Raw genomic sequence first — 26,923 nt, 5'->3', positions numbered from 1 at the left:
TTCGTCTTTTACTTCTCTTCTCCTATTTTTTGCTCTTACAATTTTCTCTATATTTTTGTTCTTATCTTTTATGTCCTTTTTCTCGGTAGCTAGTGGGGATTTGTCCCCTGCCTGGTGTATCGTTGCCCCTGATGTTTTTGTTGTTCGTTACTCTGCCGATCAGGCTTATCTGCCTTGATCTCTTTACTTTTTCTTTCCTTTTATCTGTTTTCTTCTCTCCTTCTCCTCTTCTTTCTTATCTTTATTCCTTCTTCTCTTTTCTTCTTAATGGATTTTTCATCCTCGTCTCCTTTGTTCTACATTCTTCTTACCCTTTGCAATCTTTTTCTCGATTGTTCTTCCTCAGGATGTATTCCATTACCTTGACCAGATTTGTCTTTTTTGTTCTGAGTCTTTTGAGAGCTCTCTTCTTACGCATTTTATGTCTTTGTTGTTTCCTTTTATGTAGTGCTTCCCTTGCCATGCGTTCTCTCCCCTTGTCATCCATCCTCCCTCTCCATAATGGTGTGTAATTTTGTCTCATGGAATGTACGAGGTCTTGGTCACCCTGTCAAGCGTCAAAAGGTATTGTCACATTTATCCAAACTTGGTTCTCAAGTCGTTTTTCTTCAAGACACGCATTGTTCTAATGTTGAATCACTCAAGGTAAAGAGACAATGGGTGGGTCAGGTTGTATTTTCTCCTGCTATTCTTAAAAAAGGGGGGGTTGCTATTTTGTTTCACAAAGCTTTGAATGTACAAATTATCTCCTCTCAACATGATGATGAAGGACGTTGGGCAATGGCTAAGGTTATTATCCATAATAAGACACTGGTCCTGTTAAATATTTATGGTCCGGTACGTCCTGACCCTAAATTTTGGAATGCTATTAAAACCCTGATCTCTTCCATTGATTGCCCCGATTTCGTTATTGCAGGTGATTTTAACCAATGGTTAGATCCTTTCTCTGATAGATTATCCTCCAGCAAATTTCAACCCGACAAATCTCATAAGAGCTTCCAATCTGCCATTGTCTCACGCCCTTTATAAGATTTGTGGAAATTGTGTCACCCTGATGTATTGGAACATACTTTTTTTTCTAATGTTCATCACACCCGTTCCAGAATTGACTACATTATGGTTAGTAAATCTTTACTCCCCTCCATTAAAAATTCTACAATTGGTTCCATATTTATTTCTGACCATGCTCCTGTGTATACCACTCTCGACCTTTCCCTTATTTCCTCTAAATTTAGTCATTGGAAATTTAATACATTTCCTTTATCTGATTCTATTTTTTTTTTTGAAGGAAGGTACAGAATTTTCCAATGAATTCTTTACCTTTAATAATCCTTCTGATACTTCCATTCCAAATAATTGTGACGATTTTAAAGCTGCTTTCCGTGCTTTTACCATATCATATGTTGCTAAGACCAAGAAACTTAACAGGCAGCGTTATGGAGACCAACTTCGGAAAATCAAAAACCTAGAACATTTGTATTTCTCCTCTAAATCCTCCTCCTCCCTTCAAGATTTAATTTTGGCCAAAACAGAACTTAATAAGATTATTACTAATGAGGCATGTAACACGCTCCTTAAAATTAAATCTAAATTCCATGGTGGCCAAAACAAGGCAGGAAAAATGTTGGCAAACTATTTGAAAATTAAATCTGAACGCAAAAACGTAGGCCCAATATTTAATTATTCTCTAAATACACTGGTCTCGGCAGATGAAGACATTGCGGAGGTTTTCCATTCCTATTATCATTCCTTATACACTGACGATACTCACCCCACTGATGAAAACTTTTCATCCTTTTTTGAAGGTCTTCCACCTCCCCCATCATTACCGGATGAATTTGCTCTCCTGGAAGAACCAATTTCTCTACAGGAGGTGACTCGAGCCATTACTGCACTCAAACGATTTTAGGCTCCTGGTCCGGATGGCCTACCTGTAGAATTTTACTCCTTGTTTCATTCCTTTTTTGCTCCTAAACGCCTTCAACTCTTCAATTCCTTTATTTTAGACGCAAAGGCTTCTGGCTCCTTTTTGGATGCACTAATTATCCTAATCCCCAAACCTGATAAAGATCATACCCAATGTAAAAATGACTGCCCTATATCTCTAATTAATTATGATTGCAAAATATTTGCTAAAGTTCTTGCTTCACGCCTGGATTCCCTCATCCCCCGTTTAATCAACACTAACAGGTGGGTTTTGTGAAGGGTAGACTTTCTGCGGACAATGCACGTATGTTCTCCAATGTCATTGCCCACAGCAAGCATCTTAAAGTCCCTTTAGCAGCGCTCTCCTTAGATGCTGAAAAAGCTTTTGACCGTATCAACTGGCAGTTCTTGTTTCGCACACTACACTGGTTTGGTTTTGGTCCCTCTTTTATTTCATTGGTCAAACTCCTTTATTCCTCTCCTCGTGCCAGTATTTTTGTTAACAACCAATTTTCCAAATCCTTCTCATTTTGTAGAGGCACTGGTCAAGGTTGTCCCCTCTCTCCCCTATTATTTATTCTTTGTCTCGAACCCTTTTTAGAAAGAATTCGCTCTAATCCCAACATCACTGGCTTTAAATTGCATTCTAATGAAACTAAATTGTCTGCATACGCAGGTGATGTGCTGGTATACATGTCTAATCCTGAATCCTCCCTTCCACCTTTTTTGAACGAGGTCCAGTTATATTCCTCTATATCGGGATATAAGTTGAATTTGTCTAAAACAGAAGTCCTCCCACTTAATTCGCTTTGTTATCAATTCATGTTTAATCATACTGATTTTGCTTGGTGTCCCTCTAAAATTAAGTACCTTGGTATTTGGTTTGCACCCTCCTTGAAAGATACCCTTAAATTTACTTTTGGTTCTCTCATACAGAAACTCAACTCCCTACTTCAAATTTGGTCCCCACTTTCTCTTTCTTGGTGGGGTAGATTGGATACTATTAAAATGATGATTGCCCCACATGTTCTCTATGTCGTTTCTATGCTTCCCTTTAAAATTCCCTTTTCATATTTCTTCCGCATAAACACTATTTGTTCTAAATTTGTATGGAATGATAAACATCCTCGAATTGCATTGAATAAACTATTTCGCCCTAAATCTGAAGGGGGAGTTCGCTTTCCCAATTTTAAAACCTATCACTCCGCTTTTTTGATTAAACAATACTTTTCTTTGGCCTATGACTTTTCTGACACTCCTATACCTTTCTGGGTTCTCCTTGAACGCTCTCTTCTCAAAGATTTTTCCTTTCAACATATAGTTTTTATGTCAAATTGCTCCTTTATATCCAAATTCCCTATTTTAAAATACTCCCAAGCAGTGTTATACAATGTCTTTTCCTCCATCTTATCTCCTTTACAATGTTTCTTATTATCTGTTGTGTTGTATAACAAATTTCTACGCTATAAGGGCAAATCATTTTATTTTAAGCATTTGAAAGAAAAGAATGTTTTATTTGTTCATCAATTTTTTGATAATACCTCTATCATTTCATTTCCAGAATTACAAATTTTATATAACTTGCCTACATCTTATGTTACTGAATATACCATTATTACGTCTGCTATTCAAGCTATTCAATCTTCCTTTTTAGTACCTGATGTCTTACCCTCTTTTCTTCCTACCTCTCCACTCTATCCCTTATTCTCCACTCAACAACCTAAAGCTGCCCTTGTTTATACAATGTTAATGTCCACTAATACAGATCGTCCTAAAACACTTGTTGAGATTACATGGGAAATTGATCTTGATATTTCTTTCCCTGTTCTTCTGTGGGAAACGTATTTGGTCCAAATTGTTTTAAGTATCCCCTGCTGCTCGTATTACCCAATCTTTATTTTTCATTTATCACAGAGTCCTTATTACCCCTGTTAGTGTTCATAAGTTTTTCCAAACCTCTTCTTTACTATGTTGGTCATGTTCTAAAGAAACTGGGTCCCTTAAACACCTATTATACGAATGTCTCCCTGTTTTATCATTTTGGAAGGAAGTTTGGAAGTTATGCATGCAAATATTTTCCTGTTCTGCTCAGTTATCTTTACAGAATATTTTCTCGGGATCGTTGTCCTCTGATGTTGATATTATCTCTTCTTCTGCGAAATTGTTGGACTTGTTTATTTCTCTTGCATTTAAAGTTATTTTATTATGTTGGAAAGATAATTCTAAAATCTCAGTGCACACTATTTGTGATAAACATAGGATTGCTATCGCCTCATCCTCTTCTGTTCCCCTGAAAATAAATCTGATCTCCTTTGGCTCCCTTTTACCTCATATCTTTCCTCCAACTCTCCTTCTTAATGGACTTTCAGTTCTCCCACTTATTCTTATCTTCCCCTCTCTCTATTCTCCCTTTTCCTCTTTGATCTTTTCTTTCTTTTCTTTCTTTCTCCTCTCCTTCTTTTCTATTCCACGTTTATCTTTTTCCTTTTTTCTTTTTTCCCTCTCGCTGTATCCCTTCTCTTATTTCTTTTTCTTTTTCGCTCATAGCATATGTTTTGTAATCCTCCTTAGTATTTTCATTTTCCACTTGTTTATGACATATCCACTGTATTTATGCTAAAATGCTAATAAAAATTTCTTAAACAAAAAAAAGACAGTAAAAAAAAACAAAAAAGAAAGAACCCTGTAGCTAGCCAAGATTTCAGTAAAAGAGATCTAAAGCTAAGATACATGAAGTCTGCAGAATGCGTAAGGGAGGCTGAAGCTAGCCAAACGCATAGTGTTATTTCTTACTGTGAAATTATATCTGTAAGGGGTGTACCAATGTACTTAACACAGGTCAGGAATTTACAACACAGATTTGCCTTAACACGACTTAGATTAGGCACGCTCCACTATTTAACAGCCTTCACTAAAAGGGAAAAGTGGTGCCATACACTCCCGTATTGCCCATGTGATGGTAAAACACCTCAATCCACGATGCATTTTATCCTTTTTTGAAGTTTTTATAAAGATATTCAAAAATTTATTTTAAAACCTCAGTTTTTATCTAACACACTTTTCCATTACAAACATGCTTTTAACTTTATATGTGGCTTGTGCAATGAAAAAGTTATTAATGCTGTTATTCTGTTTATACCATTAGCAATAAGGAAAAGAAAAGCATATGCATTTTTGGATGCTCTGCAATACGAAATTTGTGATGATTAATTATAGCCTGATACATACCCTGTTCTTTTATGTTTAATAGTTTCATGCACTTTACTCACCTGTATGAAATGTTTGCATCCTGTTAGGATTTTGCAACTTGCACTTTACTATTTATTTGATATATCGGCGCTTTGCATTTTAGGCATCCGGTCTCTTGGTATATATATTACTTTTAAAGTATAATACATTGTGTTATACTGAATGTTTATGAAATGTTTTAATTTTTATTGTTTAATTGTGACAACTAACTGCAGCATGTATTGACTCCCCTTGATTAGCATGCCTTTGTGGTGATATAATCTCACCGAATAAAGTTATTTTTGACTTTGATAGTCTTTCCCTGTTAAGACAAGTAATGATTGTCTGAACACTTTGGTGAGTCGGTGCCTCCTTGAGCCCCCACTTAATATTGTTTGTGTGTTTGTTTTTGGGGCAAGTTATGAGACTGGGTTATAAGTACTGCAGGATATTTTTCTGCCTCTTTAAAAAAAAAATATTCCCCATCAGGTCAATATGTCTTTAGAGTTATTGATCAGATTGTGAGCGTGTGCAGATTTCCTTGTCAATGAGGTTTCTTCTTTATCAAGGAATGGAGTCATTGCTATAAATTCAATAATTAGAATGTATTTGTTCCTCAAGTTTTTAAATAATTCATAGTTGATAGCAGTGGTAGGATAATTACCTGATTCGAGATATCTTCCCTATCTGCAGGCACATACATATAAGATATTGATAAGCTTGTTGTCTGCTTTACACAGAAATCAGGTACGTAATCAGATTTTATTTTGAGACAGATTAATTTTGTTTTAAGGGAACGTATGCTATTTTATAGACAGTTTCTGAGTTGATTATCTGCATAGGGGGATCTGATATTATCATTCAGACTTGGGAATGAATTTATGCAAATAATCATATTTTAAACTAATGGAGTCAGTTTCTTGTACTTCCAACTGCATGAACATATCGTTTTTTAGGACTGTCATCTGATTCCTCCATTATAGTGTCTGAGTTATTAACTCCATAATCTTGAGTACCTGCTGTCTTTTACAAGTTGGGTACTGATCTTTTGGCTAAATTGTTATAAAAAAACAAATATATCTTAGCATTAGTAGTCTCAAATTTTGTTGAGAGAAGTAGAACAATTTTTAATACAGAATATCTGAGAACGCTCTTCTACATTTTGTTAATTTACTATCTGGTTAATGTTTTAGAATTTGCTACCTCATTATCAGAACATTGTCCCCTTTCAGCTATTGAGTTTTCTTCAGCTATAGTGTTGTTATCATTAGTGGCCTGCTTATATTCCTAGAGATCATTAGTCACTAGAACTGATTGAGATCACTGAATTGATTTGTTGGGAACTGATGTTTGAGCCTCCCTAGTAAGGGATTCAATATTCAGTGATTGTATGTTGTCAACCATTACATGAACCAGACAATGATAAGGTGTCCTATCAACAAGCGTTAAGCAGATACCATAAAAATCTAAATCTGGCACAGGGGAATTCCAGACTAAGAAGTTACGAGAAGCTAACAATAGTCCTAGGGAGATTTTTAAAATGTGTCCCATTTTATGGACCCTAAAACATTGACCCAGCCTCTTGAAGCTAAATTGAAACTATATTCGAGGTTGAGTGACTTCCACTGTCGAATCATCCCTTAAGATTCTGATTCCTCAATCATAAGGCGAGCTTTTACAATTCAAACCACTGGACGAGGAGGAGCTAAAAGTGTGTTTTTTGATTTGCAAGTCTGTCTCCCCATTAGATCCATGTCCCCACTATATAATGAGACAGATTGTCAATACCATTTGCCCAGCCTATCCCAGCTTATTCAGTTTCTCCTAACTATTGTCCCTAATACCTGGAAGAAGGCAAATGTTATCTCTCTTCTAAAACCTATCCTGACACCGGAAGTCAAGTCCAGGTCTTCGGCCTTGTTTCAGTCTCCAATCGCAGCAAGCAGCAGCGGGAGCGGAGCAGGAAGAGCCGCGCAGCGCGGGAGAAAATCCGTGGGAGAAAATTGCTGGAAATCAGCTGGAAATTGCTGAAAATCGTTGAAATACCAGCTTAAGAGTTGGTAGCTAAGGCTGCGAGGAAAGAGGAGGTCGCAGAGCCCAGGTGAGTGTGCATGGACACCGGGTGGCGGTAACAGCAGGCATAACCTGATGCCTGTAGCCATCACGGCAAAAATGCAAATTACCTGCCTGCCACTCACCACTATTCCCTCCCGCTCCCCCTCCCCCTTCTCACCAACTCCCTTCATCAGCTCTACCTGCAGCTCACCTCACCACACTCAAATAAAAAGTTTTAAAACATCTGCTGCCAACCCCCCGCTAATCTCTCAACGAATTCCAGCCTGCCCTCAGCACTGCATGCTAAAACTGCCTGTGAAACCACTACCACACCACTGGACTTGGAGAGGCAAAAATCTGGGAAACCGTGGGCTATGTGCACTTGACCTTCCGTCCTTGGACCTTGGGCTTCGGACTTTGGGGAAAAATCCCCCTCTGGAAAAGGAAACTGGAAAATTGGAAAAACCAGGGAAGAAGACCAGTCAGCGACTGTGTCAGTGGGAGGCAAGCGTGGCTGCCCTTCAGCAGGCAGCCGCGGCAAGTGTGTGCCCCTGGCATCTTGCGGAGGTGACCCGAATAGTTCGGGTGCAGCTAGCAACCCAGCATTGAGAACCTTGCTGGCCCCCGCCCTTGTTCCAGTCCATCACCGCCTTTGCTCCAGCTTGCTCCAGTTTGCCACCATTCTCCACTGCCATATCGCTCCACAGTACACAACCAAACATTAAGTATTAAAAACATCCCTACACCACCTAAGTTGAAGTCACAAAGCTTGTTTCAAAGTTGGTTTCAAAGTTGGTCCGACAATGACAACACCCCCAATGACAAGACCCCGACCCCTATTCACCCTGGGTGCAAATTGCTGTGCTCAGTCGACAGACTACTTTCACCAGCAACCAACAAACAGACAGACTGAAAGAAAGGGGAAGCCAGGGTACAGGCTTGGAGATGTCAAGACATCAAGATCGCTCCACAGCTGTTCCGCGCAGTCCTAGTCATCTAGCCAATTCATTGTTCCTCGCCCATCATTCACCACCCATCACCCACCAGCTTCCAAGTGGGACAGTTAACAGTAAAACAGCAAAACAGCAATACAGTGAATCAATCCCAAAAGTAAGCACCCCTCTTCAAGCACACTCGCCCAAAGTCGACAAACCACCAGGAAAGCAGAGAAAGACGTAGGGCTGTTGATAGTAGCAAAAACAAATCCCTATAATGAGATTGGGGCGAGAAAGGAAAGTTCCGACAAAGACCCCCCAAAAAAGTGCAAAGACGAAGGTAGCGTCCTCAATGGCTGCCACACAAACCGACTCACCAACAAACTCAAAACCAGTTTTTTGCTCAGGCCATGACCATCCTTCCACTGGCAAGCGAGAACCAGACCAGATATAGCTCACAAATTCAACAATCAAAAAAATCTCATTTAGAGATTATTTTAGGAATTCAGCACCAGTGACAACTGTGAGAAAATCCAGTCCCTTCGACAAACCTCAAGCCCCCCTTTTCACAAACACAGAAGCTGCATTCCATCAATTTCTGGTTCAGCCCATGATTCATGTGGCAGCCGGAGGACTTGGGAGCTCATCACCAACAAGTCCACCACCAACAACAGAGTGTTTTCTACCCAACTCTTTAGACACCTCAGAGGATAGAGGTCTATATCAGCCTCCTGACTCACAGTCAGTTCAAACTGAATGGGCTTCCCTCCAAATCAGCACCTTCCAAGATGCACTTCAGCCAATTCTACAGTCTGCCCCGAACTCAAGCCAGTTCTCTACAATAGCACAAAAATTACCAAATCTAACCTCATTGGATAACCAAATTAGGAGCACTATAGTCCTGTCACCACAGGACATTACCCATCCAAGTGCCAACCTCAGCAATCCCACCCAGTTTTGCACCGAAAGTCCTCACAACAACACAGACCGAAGAGATCAAATGGTAAATCAAGAGTGGCCCAATGAAAACGTAATCCTCACCTCTTTAGATTAATCATTTTTCACAAATGAACCTAAGAAGCCTAATGTGCATGAAAAGCCCACACCAATGCCCTTAATGACCTATGGTCCCAACTACTGCAAACCCTTCTAACCACGGCCACAGCACTGACATATAACTCTGATAAGATGGACCTACAGGTGCACCTTCTAAACATCCTAGAAGTATACACCACCGGGATTGAAAAAAAAAAGGAGGCACTCAACTCACTTATTATAAAAGCTCAATAACAGGTCCATCTGGTCCAATCAGTATGCTGCTGCTCTCCCATAATTGATTCTTTATCATCATTACCCCAATTTCTCTCCTCAGTGTTAACGGAAATCAAGAAGCGACCCAAGTCAGGGCTTCATGACTCCTCGCCCCAGGCCCTGAGTTCTGTCCAGGACCCTACTTATGTTGATGCACAATCTCAACCCCTCTCTTTGCACCTCGTAGAGCTAGAACACTGCAACGTAAATCACACAGAATCATCTATCCCCATAACACACATCAACTGTCAAAACGTGAAAGAAAAAGACAGCAGAAGAGCCGGAATAAACCAATAACAGAAACCGAAAGATCCAGAGTTGTTTACCTCAAAAAGACCAACTCAGAAACATCAAGGGTAGAGCGAGCCAAGCCAGCTACAACAGGAGCAAATCCAAGCCACCATCAAACAGCCCCAGAACCGGTAAATCTAAAAGAATTCTCTCACCAGAACAGTAAATCAGTACAGCCAGCGCAAGTTCTATGGCCTCTACCGCTGTTACTCACTCAAGCAAAACCCGGTGTTAATCAATCACTCACAGAGGTGCCAGCACCCAACGCAGAGCAACAAGGGCCCCTACACCATCTAACGCCACTTCCCACAGTGGTGGACCACCTCCTGGGCCCAGAGCACAAAGCAGAGGAACAATCTCACTTGAATTCCTCAAATTTGTCAAATTGTCATAAGTCGGTGGCGACAAGTATTAGACCTTCTGTTTTACCTCCGATTACCATTCATCGAGAACCATCTCCTCAACTGCCTGCTATAATTACAAATACTCTGCCAACCAACAAAACCACAAACAAATAAGGCAGTTAACAACTGACGAGCTCTTCATTCATGCAATCAATAGCTCAGACACCAAACTACTGCTAACCCCAGAATACGTCTCAAGAGACCCTCATGATATTCTGAACCATGGGAACATCCTCAGGCACTTTAAATCATCGCCGGATAACTACCATCCAATCAAAAGACATAGTTGTGATTGAATTTTTACCCTCCACAGGACCCAACATGGGTGAAGTAACCCAACTCACACTAGCATCCCCAGCAATCCGAGAATTAGTTCAGTCAAAAAACAAACAATTTAAAAACTGGGGCATAAAAATAGCAATGCCAAGTGTCTCTCACTATCCGTCAATATTAGAAAACAACCGGCCTCACCCCTTCAGCACAACCCTGGCCCCGTTTTCAGTTTTAAAGTCAGCAAGAAGTCATTTGCCAAAACCAACTCCAGAACGCAGATTCAACCAGCAAAATGTCGAGAGGGTGGAGTGGTCATGTTTGCCAGGGGCTTTATCAAAACCACGGAACAATTGAAACATTACTCACCAGGGCCTAACAATATGCTCCTGAAACATTAACAGATTTGGGCTGAAAAATCAATCTCCGGCCACCCTTGGGTTCCTTATGGAATACAATATCATCCTCTTACAGGAAACCTGGGCAGTAGAGAGCATCCCCATAGAAGGCTACCTAGAAATTCACGTCATTCGCCTTAAGTCAATCAAAGTTTGGCAGGCCGAGTGGCGGCCTTTCGATATATGTATTGACCAGACTATCCCAACGCATCACACAGATTCAACTTGAGGAAAACTGGCTCTCCGGCATAGTAGTGTTAGGAAGTTCACCCATGGATCGGCAGCTGCTTCTCCTTAATGTCTACATTTCTCCATCTACCATCGACAAAAAATTCAAAATGGACAATCTAAACAAAATAGTCTGCAATCTTCTAAGTAAGCACAGCAGCATACCAACTATATTATCAGGACACTCTAACACCAATATTCATTGCTAATCTTTAGTGGACATTGGGATCGATCGTCCAACGGTTCCCGCACATTTTGCTCCACAGTCGACTCCCAATGGAAACAGACCATCGAAACTGGGGGAGTATGCGGTCATACAGCTGAGCAGTGTAGGATTCACTGTGTTGAATGGGCGTCTTCATATGGACATTCCCCCTGCATGGACCCATTCAGACGGTCGAACACATTTCTTTCCTGACTTTACTTTAGGGAGCACAGAGGTACCTCCCTTGATCGATAGTTACTACATCGTACCACAATCCGAGAGTGATCACAGACCTCAAATCATAACACTATCAGCTACCACCCAACGACACCATGAACTCCCCCACACCCATTCAGACTGTCAAACAGAAAACTTAAAGCAAATAAAATGGACGGATACCACGGCTCTCCCTTTGATGGAAAAATGCAGAGCTCTATTACACCTATCACCGGAGGCAGACACTCTGATTATTATTAGCTGGGCTAGCTTCGTAAACCAACTATTTGAAGACTCTACACCAAGGCGGAGTAAAAGGCAACAAGCATTTCAATTCTGCATCTCCCCCGAAACAAAGCAAATAAAAGCTCAAAGAAACTGTGCACTCCGTCAATCGAGGAAGAGCCCAGGAGACAAAACCACATTTTTAACCTACAAGCAAGCCCAGGCAGCCTTCATGGTCGCACTACGCAGGGAAAAACAAGTGGCCTCGGATACATTTTGGCTGAAGGTCATCCACGAAAGCAAGAACCCCAACTCAAAACAATTCTGGTCTCTTGTTAACTGGGGGGCTACAAGGCAGAAGTGGAGTCAGTAACGCAAACATCAGCGCAGACGATTGGAGCCAATTTTTATCAACGCACTTTAAAGGTCAGAACATAAAGGATGACCACTCTGAAGCCTACAGCTCAGCCAGCCCAGCCAACTCGGTGACTTAACATTTAGAACCAAGGAGTCCAAGATGACTTGAGCGCAGTTACTATGCTGCCTGAAGTGGCAACAATCAAGCGCCCGGTAATTAACAACGATTTCCCATCGGAGTCCAGCGGGACATCGGATGAGTTAAAAAACAGAATTCCATGTTCCATAAGGAAAGCCAGGACCGAAGGAGCTCCAGTGCCAAACAGCCTTCCCCAGGCCATGTTCAAACTCGACGTGGACTTATGGTCAACTTATCTGATCCCCCTGTTTCTCCATTGATTGCTATATAACACAGTTCCTGAGTCTTGGCGAGGTGCTATCATTCACCCAATCCACAAAGGTAGGAAGAGAAATGACCCCAAAAATTATAGAATGATAACACTTCTAGATGTTGAGTCGAAACATTAGGCCCGAATTTTACTAGAAGATTTGCAGGCCTGGGCTGATTTAACACCTTGGCTGCTATGGCTATTCCTCTCCTGTGCTGGAAAAGCTTGAAAGGCATTATTTCATGACAAGCTCACCTTGTCATAAGCACAGCTCCAGTGTGCCTTATGACGAGCTGAGCTCGTCATGAGCATGGAAGGGGTTAACAAAGCGCCTCCCTTTTAACCAGACCGTATTTGTGGCTAACTCTGGCACAACAGCTAACTTATTCACCTTGACTGTCCTGGCGTTGATGCGGCAATCCAACAAACTAGGCTGCACTTCTGTTTTTTTGATTTTAAAGTGGCTTTTGACCGCGTACCCCGGGCCCTACTGTGGTAAAAATTAGAGTCCTTGAACATAACCCTGACCCTGTTAAATGCATTTGTCCAACTCCATTTGGAAACACGGATCAGAATTAAGTTGGGCGAATGCTCCCATGTGTCCAGAAAAATCAGAACCAATTCCGGAATAAAAAAACAAGGCTTTGTGCTGGCTCCGCTTCTTTTAGACTTGTTCATATCAGATCTATCTCCGTCACTAGACATTGTCAACTGCCATCCCCCTCAATTAGATGGAACCCGCATCAGCAACCAGCTCTATGCCGATGGCTTGATATTACTAAGTCATACCAAAGTGGGTCTACAAAGGCTTCTTGACAAAATGCTTCCCTAAACTATAAGAAACTCCTTGGAATTGAACCTCTCCAAAACTAAAACAATATCTTTTGGGAAGCTAAAAAGGCCACGTGGCGGGTGGTTTTTTAACAAAACAAAAATCGAACCAACATCTTACTAAAATATTTGACGGCAAATGCTCTTTCGTCAAACAAAAAGCAACGCTAAGGACGAAAGCCATGTCATTAGAGGCCGCCGCCGTGAAATTATCAAAACAACTACTAGGCCCAAGTCTAAATCCCATGCTGAAACTGATGAAGGCGAGGATAATCAACTCTATGTCGTATGGGCAAGAGATCATGAAGGGCACAACTAGGTCATTATTAAACAAATTAACAACCAAAATCTTTAAACGTGCCTTCCAACTACCAAAATCGAGTTCACCATCGCAGGTCCGTCTTGAACTGGTGAAAAAAGAGGACATCCCTTGGTGGACAACTTTGTATCAGTTTTTTAGTATACTACTTTCATTGTAACTAGCGCCATGTATTAGAATTGACCTCCAACACTATGACATACACATTTGTTGAGTTCTATGATTTCTTTTTATTTGTTAAATTAAAAACACACCCTAGGTATCACAAATTCTAAAAACAACTTGTTGTAATTCCGTTAAAAACATGTACAGTACAATCACATTTGTTTCTATATCTATTTCATCAGTCTAATACAAACATAAAGAAACCATCATAAATCCTGCATCATAAAAAAGAGAGAGACAAACAACAGACACTATTATTTGTCATATGTATACACATCTGGGAAAGCAAATTATCAAAGCTAATCCTGGACACAATTGATTTTTCTTGTCTGCAGAATAAGCTAGGTCCCTTGATTGTGGGGGCGTAGGCGTCGACGCGTTTCGATGGTTTTAGCAACAATAGACCATCTTTATCAAGACAAATTGATAAGTCTCTCTTATAAGGGCACTGGTTGGTTGCCACTTACAACAGTATCCTGCAGATAAACATATCTATATAAGTATTTTGCACGAATGACACATTCATAATGTCTAATGCAATACATTGCTTATTCTGGATGCTACGATTTTATCAAAATGCCTTTTACATGCCGCTTCTACTAGCCTGTCTATCAATTATACAATGGTTTTATATTGAGGCATGATCTTCTACTAATTCCCCCATAATAGACATCACAGTTTAAACATTCAATACATTGTTGGGTTCCTGTTCGGCTACTTAATCACATGCAGTTAAGTGATTTCAATTCTAATATATGGGCTTTATCGTTTTTTAAGCTTTAAACCTTTCTAAAGCAAAAGCCTAGCCCCTTGATCACCCCAGGATGTTTGCAAGAAACTTGTCTATATGTGCATATGTTCCCATCTAGATGACTGGGCACCCTCAGATAAATGCCCCTTACTTTTGAATTCAGGCAACAGTGGATGGGCCTCACTCAGCGATTGGGGATCAATAAAGAATTTATGTTACCCTTACTTGCAGGGGCAACATTAGGAGATGGTTAATAATTTACCTTATCTCATATTAGTTCCTTACATCAGTCGTATTCCACATATCTTGTTTAAATCATTTCACCATGTTAAAAATGTTTGTTCCTACAAGGTAATTAGATCGATATTGTTACTCTATTATTTATATCCTTGATGCTATATACTCTGTTATGGACTTGCCTCCACTCATTACCTTAAAATCTTGGAGTCTTAATCTCCCTTTTCTCCGGAGTTGTTCCTTTCATAAATCTGGAAATCCCCATATGAGGTGTCCTTCACTTTATACGTTCACTCCTCCCCACTCACTATATTGAGGGAAGGGAACTTGTGTTAGATTAACGCTTAAGTTATCTTTGCATACAGACTAGTTAAACCCACCAAGTCTCACCTCGATTCAAACAGCTTATAGCACCGGGTGTGGTATTTTTAATTCTTGTGCCCTACAGATTATGTAAAATCTTCGCTCACTACAAAGGAAACAGGGAAAGAAACCGTTTTTTTTATTATTAGCGTTCTACGTTCCCCATGGGAATGTTGCTTGATCTATTTTTAGTATTAATATCCCCCTCCTTACCAGGAAACAGTGTTAGCAACCGTCCTCACACCCGTCTTGTCTTCACCAAAAAATGCTCAAATACCCTGCGTTTTGTCTTTCATATTTAAATGCCAGGTACACTTTCCTCATTGGTTCCTTTTTAACTGTAGCCAGGTGTGCGTCTTGAACTGGGCCTATTGGATCATCACGGCGTCAAGGCTGGGGCATTTATAAAGTTCTGCAATAGACTGCGCAATTCAAGGGAAAGCTCCCTGGAGGCGAAACTTTGGCGAGAAATAGCAAAATGCCAATCCGGCCTAAATCATTGTCATCACCTGGATCACAGTTTAAAACTACTAGGAGTCAAAGAATTCGGTGAAACAGACCCTTCTTAGCAGGTGCTTAAGGCTGTTGTTAAGAAGAGCGTTTGACTGTGGTCATTTCATTCAGACAGGACAATTCTGTCGAAAAGGAAACATGCCTGGGTAGTAATCACAAATTTCAAACAAGGAGTTAAGTCACCTCACTTATCCAGCACTTTTTCATTTTTCTTGAAACAAAAGTTCTTAGCTCTAAGGATGGGTGACTGGCCATTTTTACAGAACGTGTCCGGCTGGCGTCGCCCAGATAGCAACATCGAATGCAGGATGTGTGGCTATCACTCTGAGATAATGGAACACATAGTTTGTGCATGCCCCGCTTGTCAGATCCACGTTTGCTTCCAGGATTCGGTATGATGCACAAAAGGGGTCCATCTCCCGACGTCCCCAACTCTGGATGGAACACAGAGTAATGAGGCAATCAGGTGAGGGAAAAAAGGGTGTAGGGAAGGAACCGCTGGGAAAGGGATGCCTGCAAAAAAGAACACAGTGTCAATACACAGCATTAACAGTCTACTCTCGTAATATATCACTAGACCTGAACTAATACCTGTGGTCTAGCTGCCGAAGCCTTCTCTCCCCAATATAACAACTAATGATCACCAACAGAGATACTTCTCTCCAAGACCAAGAAATAACGAATCTACAACAGAAAAGGCATGAGACATTATTCTCACTACCACAAAGTCTTTCAGTAAAAACACTCTATGTGACACTCATACATACCAACTAGATAAACTAACAGGCAACAAGGAATGGTCCACTCCAATATGGGAAATCTCCCCATGGCAGGTAGGTACAGCAGCAAGTGATATCTGGAAGGGGATGCAGCTTATAGACGACAGGACAGAATAGTTCCAGGTCATTCCCAGCGATAATAAAAAATAATAAACTCAGAGTCATTAAGAACACAAATGTCAAATACCCCCAGCGCCAGTCCACAGCGCAAGTAATCAAAGTTCGAATACTCCCAGCGCCTCGCAAGCAGCGCGAGTAGGAAAAGTTATAGCGCTTACCTGAGCGCGACTCAGCACAGTACTCCACAAACCTCGACGCTTACGTCAGCGTGAGCAAACAAGGAATCCAAGATCGAATACAAAGATCCATAACACATATGCAGCGCAACAGCTCTATTCAGGCTCTACTCCCCCACGCGTATATCAGCGTGAGAGGAACCGGTATTGATTCCGGGAGACAGCGCTACAACAGCATGGCTCATGAGAGTCCCAGCGCTAATGTCTGCAAGAACCCAGCGGGACACTCCAGAGAGCTGCTTCTTCCAGCAGCGTGGTCCATGGAAACCAACAGAGTACAGGACAAGAATGGACAAAACAGCATCACCGGAGGGCGACTCGTAATCCGGGAAACTCCAGCAGAAAGCCACCAGAAGACAAACAAGCCTGCTTGCCTCTGAGGAAAGATAGAAATACGCACACTTCCTGTGCGCTCTTGCTGGCCTTTATCGTTTAGGCTCCTCCCCTGACTATGAGCATGCTGGGAGATGTAGTCTGAAGTCATTGTGTAGGCGCATTGGATCACCTCTTGACAGTACGCCCACCTCCCAGGCGCTTCCTAGACCCAGGCTTATCCGGGTGAGTGGCGTGGAACTCCCGCACAGCCCTGGGAGCATGGACGTTCGAGGAAGGCTCCCAGGAGTCGTCCTCCGCCGAATAGCCCTTCCAGGTGATGAGATACCACAACCGCCCGCGGCGGTACCTGGAGTCCAACACCTTCTGCACCTCGTACTCCAGCTGTCCATCTCGGACCAACGGCGGAACCACCACCCTCCTGGCCTTCCCTGCAGGATTCAGCAAGCTACAGTGGAACACCGGATGAATACACAGGGAAGCAGGCAACTTCAACTTATAGGCGACAGATCTGACAGGACGGATAACTACATAGGGTCCAATAAACCTGGGATGAAAAATGCTGAGAAAGCAGAAACGGATGTTCCTGGTGGACAACCACACCCGATCTCCCGCAGCATAAGTGGGACCCTCCTGGCGACGATGATCGTCCCAGGTTTTGTACTGAGTCTTCGCCTTGATGAGATTACATTGGATCTTCCGGTGCATCTCCTGAAGGACCTTCATTTGAGCGGCCATGGTAGGCTGCTCCGCCACATCACAAGGTATAGTCAAAGGAAGGAACTTAGCATGGAATCCATGATTGGCCCTGAAAGGCGACTCCTTGATAGAGCTGTGCCAGGCGTTATTATAAGACAGCTCCGCCAGCCATAACAAGGAAACCCATGACTCACTGGCTTCCTTCGCATAGCACCGTAAATAGGTTTTTAGAGTCTGATTCAGCCTTTCCGTCTGACCATCTGTCTGCGGATGAAAGCTGGTTGACATCGCTGCCTCAATCTTAAGCGTCTTGCACCACATTTTCCAAAATCGTGCGATGAACTGCGGCCCCTGTCCGAGATGATAACCCTTGGGAGTCCATGTAGTTTGATCACATGGGTCAGTAACAGTTGGGTGGTCTGACCCGCAGTGGGAAGGTTCTTGCACGGGATGAAATGGCCCATCTTAGTGAGGCTGTTCACCACGACCATGATGGCATCACAACCCTGATCCGTCGGTAGACCTAGAACGAAGTCCATGCTTATGGTGTGCCACGGCTGAGAGGGAGTCGGCATGGTGACCAACTTGCCTTTTGCTTTGGATTGCTCGTTCTTTGCTCATGCACATACGTCACATTGCTTCACCCAAAGACAAACGTACTTATCCATGTGTTCCCACCAGAACTGTCTTTGCATCAAATAGAGCGTCTTGTTACATCCTGAATGACCGGCCAGAACAGAGTCATGACACCAATTGAACGCCTTGAGGCGAAGCTCCAAGGAAGGCAGGTACAGACGGTTTTGATAAAAAGGGATTCCATGCTTGAGGGTTCGGTGAGGAACTTGGCTTGTCCATTTATTCCACCACTCTGAATCCTTATGAGTCTGAACCTCCTCCAGAAAGTTCTCGATCATGATGGTATACAACACTTTCTCAGGTGATATGATGGCTTCAGTAGTAACTTGTCTGGGTTCATGGACGTCTTCCTGTCTCGACAAGGAATCAGCCTTCTTATTCTCGGACCCTGGCCGAAATGTGACTACAAATTCGAACTCTGCAAAAAACAGCATCCACCTCATTTGCCGTTGGGTGAGGTGCCTGGCTGTTTTCATATATTGCAGGTTCCGATGATCGGTGTACACGGTGATCGGATGTTTTGCTCCCCAGAGATAATGTCTCCACTCCTGAAAAGCCTTCTTGATGGCCAATAGTTCCTTTTCTGCCACCCTATAGTTGAGTTCAGCAGGACTCAATTTCTTCGATAAGAAGGCAATTGGATGTAATTGCCCAGTATGACGGACTCGTTGAGACAGAGCAGCCCCCACTGCTATGTCGGACGAATCTGCCTCCACTATGTAAGGTACTTCACTCTGTGGATGTTGCAGTATAGGTGCTGAGGTAAAGGCTCGTTTGAGATACATAAAGGCATTCATGGCCTCCACAGTCCAAAAAAAAGGGTTCCCCTTCCTTAAAAGACGAGTTAATGGAGAAACGAGCTGGGAAAAGTGAGAGATGAATCTCCTGTAATAATTGGAGAACCCCAGAAAACATTGCACATCTCTTGCGTTCTTTGGAGTAGGCCATTCCTGCACTGCCAACACCTTTCTGTCAGACATGCTCAACCCTGATGGACTTAGAATCACTCCCAGAAATTCCACCTCATGCACATGAAATTCACACTTGGTTAACCTGCAAAACAATCCATGTTCTAATAACCTCTGTAATATGAGAGACACATGCCTAACATGCAATTCCGGATTGTTCGAGTAAATCAGTATGTCGTCTATGTAAACGACACAAATTTGTCTACATAGTCCTTCAGAGCATCATTCAAAAAGAACTGAAATGCCGCAGGGGCATTACACAGCCCAAACGGCATTACGAGGTATTCAAACAATCCGTAGCGTGTTTTAAAAGCCGTCTTCCACTCATCCCCCTCTCTCATCCTTACAAGGTGGTAGGCCCCTCTCAAATCAAGTCGGGTGTAAATGACTGCCTCCCTCACTTGGTCCAGCAAGACGGGGATGAGTGGAAGAGGGTATCGGTTCCTGATGGTATTCTTGTTCAACACCCTATACAGGTCCTCAATTCCCCATTGGCCTTCTTTATGAAAAATAAAGGGAAAGCCGCCGGCGAACGAGATGGTCGAATGAACCCTATTCTTACATAATGCTCTAGGTACTCTCGTAGGTGTTGTGTTTCGGGTTCTGATAGTGCATAAACCCGACATGAGGGCAACACTGCCCCAGGTATGAGGTCTATTTGACAATCATAACTGCGGTGAGGCAGCAGGGACTCCGCCTTACTCTCACTAAACACCTCTCTGAACTGGGCGTACTCAGGTGGAACTTCCATGTCTTTTTCAGCCGCTGTTGCTACCTGATAACCATGAGACAGAGCCAATGCATGAGTAACAGACGAGTGATTGCATGTAGTCCGACATTTCTCTGAGTCAAAAACCACAACTTTCTCAGTCCAGTCTGCTGTGGGGTATGATACCACAACCAAGGCATACCTAGGATTATTTCATATTGTGGTGCCTCAATGATGTCTAATGCAATTTTCTCAATATGATTTGTGAGTTCCCCCTGTCTAACCAACTCCAATTCCTCTGTCATTTCTGTGATAGGACCAGACTTCAGGGGTTTCCCATCCACCGCCAACACCAGTTCAGGTGTCTCTCTTGGTATGCGCTTCAGTTCTAAACGTTGTACTAAACCGCTGTCGATGAAATTCCCGGTGGCACAGGAATCTACCATAACCCCTACTCGATGAATTTGCTGATGATCCGTTAGGAACATGGGGAGCACGATGTGCGTCACTGCAGTTGCTTTTGTGACTCCTGCCAAAGAAGGCAACTGCAACCCGTGTGATTGGGTTTTCTGTTGTACTGACACTAACGCTTGTAAAACATCATCTAAAAACGACATTTGTGCGCCTCATACAGAACTGAGGAAGCGGTATATCGTGGGCGCGTAATTCTGTCAGATCCACGTTTGCTTCCTGGATTCGGTATGATGCAGAAAAGGGGTCCACCTCCCGACGTCCCCAACTCTGGATGGAACACAGAGTAATGAGGCAATCAGGTGAGGGAAAAAAGGGTGTAGGGAAGGAACCGCTGGGAAGGGGATTCCTGCAAAAAAGAACACAGTGTCAATACACAGCATTAACAGTCTACTCTCGTAATATCTCACTAGAGCTGAACTAATACCTGTGGTCTAGCTGCCGAAGCCTTCTCTCCCCAAGATAAGAACTAATGATCACCAACAGAGATACTTCTCTCCAAGACCAAGAAATAACAAATCTACAACAGAAAAGGCATGAGACATTATTCTCACTACCACAACGTCTTTCAATCAAAACACTCTATGTGACACTCATACATACCAACTAGATAAACTAACAGGCAACAAGGAATGGTCCACTCCAATATGGGAAATCTCCCCACGGCAGGTAGGGACAGCAGCAAGTGATATCTGGAAGGGGATGCAGCTCATAGACGACAGGAGAGAATAGTTCCAGGTCATTCCCAACGATAAACAAAAAATAATAAACTCAGAGTCATTAAGAACACAAAGGTCAAATACTCCCAGCGCCAGTCCACAGCACGAGTAATCAAAGTTCGAATACTCCCAGCGCCTCGCAAGCAGCGCGAGTAGAAAAAGTTATAGCGAATACCTGAGCGCGACTCGGCACAGTACTCCACAAACCTCGACGCTTACGTCAGCGTGAGCAAACAAGGAATCCAAGATCGGATACAAATATCCATAACACATATGCAGCGCGACAGCTCTACTTAGGCTCTACTCCCCCACGCTTACGTCAGCGTGAGAGGAACCGGAGATGAGTCCGGGAGACAGCGCTATAACAGCACGGCTCATTAGAGTCCCAGCGCTAATGTCTGCAAGAACCCAGCGGGACACTCCAGAGAGCTGCTTCTTTCAGCAGCGCGGTCCGCGGAAACCAACAGAGTACAGGACAAGAACGGACAAAACAGCATCACCGGAGGGCGACTCGTAATCCGGGAAACTCCAGCAGAAAGCCACCAGAAGACAAACAACCGTGCTTGCCTCCGAGGAAAGATAGAATTACGCTCACTTCCTGTGCGCTCTTGCTGGCCTTTATCGTTTATGCTCCTCCCCCTGACTATGAGCATGCTGGGAGATGTAGTCCGAAGTCATTGTGTAGGCGCATTGGATCAACTCCTGATACCGCTATGCTCACAGACAATCGGCTACTACTGCTGGGCAAATGGATCAGGCTAGGAGTTAGAACCTGCCGTCAGGCCATAATAGCAGCTCTCAATCCTGAAAACACCAAGCTTAACATCGGGTTAACTAAATTAGTCTATAAAGCGTCAAAGCAGCTGGAAGAAATTAGTGCTGCCAAATCTCTCCCACCGCAGCAGGGCGGCAGCCAACATGCCGAATTAACAACAGAACCTCAAACTGCTAACATCAGCTGTACTGTTCCTGGTCCTCCAGGCGAAGACCATCTGCCCACAATGCATTCGAAGGTTTTAAATAACATACCTTGTGCATTTTTTTTTTTACTCTTTTTTTTTACATGCTGACTATCATTTATTGACAATACTCTAGTGGGTTTCCACTCAGCCGTCCTTTTTACGATGAACTGATCAAGTTTTAATTTGTAATGGTTTTTAACCAAAACAATAAACAATAAAGAATACATACTTCTTTTAAAAACCCTGTGGTTGATAGTTCGATTCTCTCTAAATGCAAACCAATTGCTCACCTGGCAGTGACTCAAAAATATTAGAATCAGTAGACAACTCCCAGAGGTCATCCGACATCCTTCTCAATCCAACTTTCAAGCTTATCGCAACACAGAAACTGCCTTGCTGGAAATTACAGAATCCATCAAGATAAAATTGGACCTTGGTCATAATGCTGCATTCATTTCATTAGATCTCTCGGAGTTGTTTGTCACCATATCCCATGACATTTTACTTCAATGCTTGGCAGCTACTGGGTTGAGATGTTCAGAATTGATGTGGCTCAGCTCTTTTCTGAACGCTGGAGAGCAGACAGTGTGGATGACGCCGATCTTTTCGAATGCTAAGTGTCTGAAGTGTGGAGTAAAGGAGGTATCAGCACTGAGTCCAACATTATTTAACATTTATATGTCTCTGTTTGCCTTCGAACTCAGCTAAGGAGACTTCCTCTGCCGTATGAGTGTTGTCATGAACTGGCTGAGATAAACAATCTGCAATGCAATCCAGACAGGACAGAAATTCTGCTCTTTGGTCCCAATCCATCACCTGGTTGGACTGGATGCAGCCAAGGGACTGCCCAGTCCCTCTTTTTCCCATTGAAGTGGTGAACAATCTATGGGCGGTGTTTGATGACCATCTCTCATTTAAGGCCAAAATCTCCACTGTAGTGAAAGTGTGTCTTTGGATAATAAAGCCCTGAAAAATATCCTGACCTTTCTCCCTTGGGAAGCTCAGAGAATAGTTGAGAATAGTTGACCAAACTTCAGTTCTATCTAAATTAGATTACTCTAATGCGTTGTACCTGGGTTTACCAGTTTTGCAAGTACTGCAGAATACCAAAACTCATCTTCTTTTTTTATTTTTTATTGCGCAGAGTAAATACATACAAAATGGTATTAAAAAGAGGTTACCGATATAATAACACAATTCATACTATACAGTCCTTTTTAATAAAAAAAAGGATATACTTACAACAAGTATTATTCCATTAGCAAAACTTACTCACTTCATTTTATTATACCATTCAAGAAAGGTCGGATCTTTTGACGTTTTCCAATTCTGGAGGATCAATGAACGTGCCACCGAAAAAGAAATTGATGAAAACATTTCCCCCTCTAGGTAATAGCTGAATTTGCCTCTGTTTTGATAATCCAAAACGTGCCAATTCAGGCTCAGGTTGTATTCTACTCAAGAGCACATGGCTAAGCTCAGCACACATTTTCTCCCAGAACTGGGTCAGCCTTGAGCATGTAAAAAAAAAATACAACTAGCCCCCATCCCTGACCTGTTGACACCGAAAACATTTATTCTCAACCTCGGGATACATTTTATGCAAAGCTTGTGGAGTGTAATAAGCCACACATAGAGACAAAAACGCCATTCTTTTAAAATTTGCGGGTCTCAATGCCTTCCTGTCGTGTTGAGAGATAGTTTGCCACTCTCCAACTGAAAAATTGCAAGATAGTTCTTGTTTTATCTTTTCAAGAAAATTGGTAACTAAAAAGGGCTCGCCTTGATTTTAAAATAATCGATAACAATTCCCTACACCTTGCAATTTGGTTCTAAACACAGCAGCTAAAACCGGAGGGGTGCCTATATTTCCTTGGAGTATATATTTATTTATTAGTGATTTAACCTGGAGGTACCTAAAAAAGAGTAGCCTGCTCTGATTGCCACATCTTGCCTGAACCTCGTCCCAGTTAATACATCTACCTATTATTAAGAAGTGGCTTAGCTCTTTAAATCCTTTTATTTCCCAGAGTTTAACATTACTTTTTCGCACTTAAAGGCCCAAGCTTTTAGTTTCTGTCAAGGCCAGATATTCAAATCCTGAAGACTGGGCTTTTAGATAATAGAATTTCTGAAGTCTGCTGATAAATGCTTGAAGCGTCTTGTATATTGTTTTCTTGGGAAGTTTTGATGTTTTTATAAAGACCGGGAGCTACTACAGCTCATCTTCAATTTAAGGTCTCTAGACATACTTCGACCTCCTCATATCTAAAACAGCTCCGTTGGCTCCCAGTCAGAACTGGGATTGTCTTTAAAAGCCTTCGTGATAGCTCATCGTGCCTTTCATGGAAAAGAGCCACACTATCTCAACAGAAGGCTCATGTAATACAATAAAAGAACAACTAAGCTAATCATAGGTGGCCTCATGGAATTCATATTAGCATGTACTCACTATTGACACCTGCTGCCAAGGTGCAACCTTTTGGTCAGAAGTATATAATATTAGAAATAGAGATGCACCGAAATCAATATTTGCACATGAAATAAATTTACCATTCGAGTTCCAGAGTAATTCAGTTCTTTACTTTATTTTCTTTGTTAAAAACTGAGCATCAAAAATAACAGCGAAGACAGCCAACACATTTCGTGCACATATATGGACTTCTTGTGGGCTGTAATACAATAAATTCAAGCAACATATAATTTCGAAAAATACTAACACCATGTAGACAAGAACATACAACAAGTGCATAAACAACACATATTTGCACAAGACCCAACCATATAAAACAGAATGCCAAATTACCAAAGGACAGAAAGAATTTCCAACAGTTATTTGTAACTTAAATACATTACAAACATTAAAAACAACATATATTCTTAAAAAACTGTATTTCAGAAAATTTGGTTTTTCCTAATATACAGTTAATCACACAAAGCCTTACCAAATCTACTTCATCCGTGTATTAGACCAGTACAAGGGGAATAGTATCTTGTTCTCAGTATACATACCCGGGATTTGTGAAATAACACTTCCTATGGTCAGGATGTATATATAACTCAACACAATAAAAACACAGGCCAACACTTCCTTGAACCAGAAAAAGTGTAAACAATAGTGTGAGTGCCTCACGGTAGGAACACCCGAGGGGGTTCCCGGCTAACAATCATCGGTTGACCCGCTTCTCATCATTGGTCACTCACTCTATGTGAAGAAACAAAGTGTACACAGACGAAATCAAAAGTGCGCACGTGAGAATAGTGACAGAGAAAGATCAGTGAGTACATATAGACACTACTGTAGAATAATGTGTACATACATAGACCCCCACACAAACAAACAAATAAAACCAGGCAAGGTTTTGCTGGCTGCTTAACTTTCATTCTGTTGCTGCAAAATCTCCCATTTAAAATTAGTTAATTATATACCATAGTTGTTCATCCTCAAGCCGACATGTTTCATTGCTCCAATTTCAGCAAATTCATCAGGGCAAATGAGGGTTTACTATTCTCAATCTTCACATATAAACAGTATGCAAGGACCTGTGTAAATAAAAACCAGAGCACTCTAATAATTGTCCTGCACCCCTTCAGCTGAAGGGTATGCTCAAAGACGTCACACCTGTACCGAACATAGAAATTGCCATAACATAGTATTTACCTTATGGTTAACCAGTCAGCACATACCGGTAACCAAATGATGGACCCCGTGTCATGTGATCACGTGTCCGCCAATGGCTCATCACTGATGTGAGCCACCTGTGACCAAAACATAAACGAGAATGGGAATCAACCTCCAAGAAGAACTAGAATGAATAAAATCACCCTGCCGAGTTACTCAGCAGTTTAGCGCGACTCACAGCGCTAATCATTTCCACGTCAACATCTCTGCCAGCCGGCGTGTTAGACGTGTGGAGTTCTGCATGCAACCCGGTACTCCACCGGAAAACTAAAGACTGCAGAAATAAAAACTCACAGCCATCACCGAAAATACCAAGAGGGCCCCGCTCAGCCTGTGCTTCACTTAAGCCATATCGCAAATGCCCTCAAATAGAGAGGATTATCAAGATAAATACTCTTAGTCGCCATTATCAGTGCTGCTGAAACCCCGGCACCCCGGCTGAACCTGTGTTTATACCAGGTTGAAAAATATCCCAAAATACATGCTTTATTTATAGGAGTTAGAAACATTCCCAGTCGATCCCAATTCTTTATTGAGCGTTCATTGTCTCCAACTAACCCATTCTAAGATGGCCGCACCACGTAGCATGGTGGGCGGGGCCTTCGACACCGGCTACTTCCTGATCCTGCGTGTAACCATCAGCAAGGATAGTCGGAAGCACCGAAGGGACTCGGCAGCAGTAAGGCATTGTCCGTGGGAACGATTGAAAGAACGTGGGGCAGGAGTATTATCCGTACATGGCAACATTGATTTCATTTGATGTTGGCCGGGGTTGGATGTATTTTGGCAGCATAGCGACAGGAGGAGCATGGTGCAGGGACAACAGGCAGGCCAGGGGATGCGGCAGCACAGAGATAGGGATAACAGGCAGTGCAGAGGCAAGGAGAGCAGCAGTGCAGGGACAGGGAAAGCAGGCAGTGCAGTGGAAAGAGGAGCAGCAGCACAGGGACAGCAGGCAGCTCAGTGGCAGGGAGAGCAGCAGCGTCGGGACAGCAGCAGCAGGTCGTGCACGGGCAGGGGTACAGGCACCAAAAAACTGGGAGGAACCGGTA

The sequence above is a fragment of the Lissotriton vulgaris genome, chromosome 10 (assembly GCF_964263255.1).
Source record: "Lissotriton vulgaris chromosome 10, aLisVul1.2, whole genome shotgun sequence".
NCBI classification, from domain to species: domain Eukaryota; kingdom Metazoa; phylum Chordata; class Amphibia; order Caudata; family Salamandridae; genus Lissotriton; species Lissotriton vulgaris.
This window is presented reverse-complemented; position numbering follows the sequence as displayed.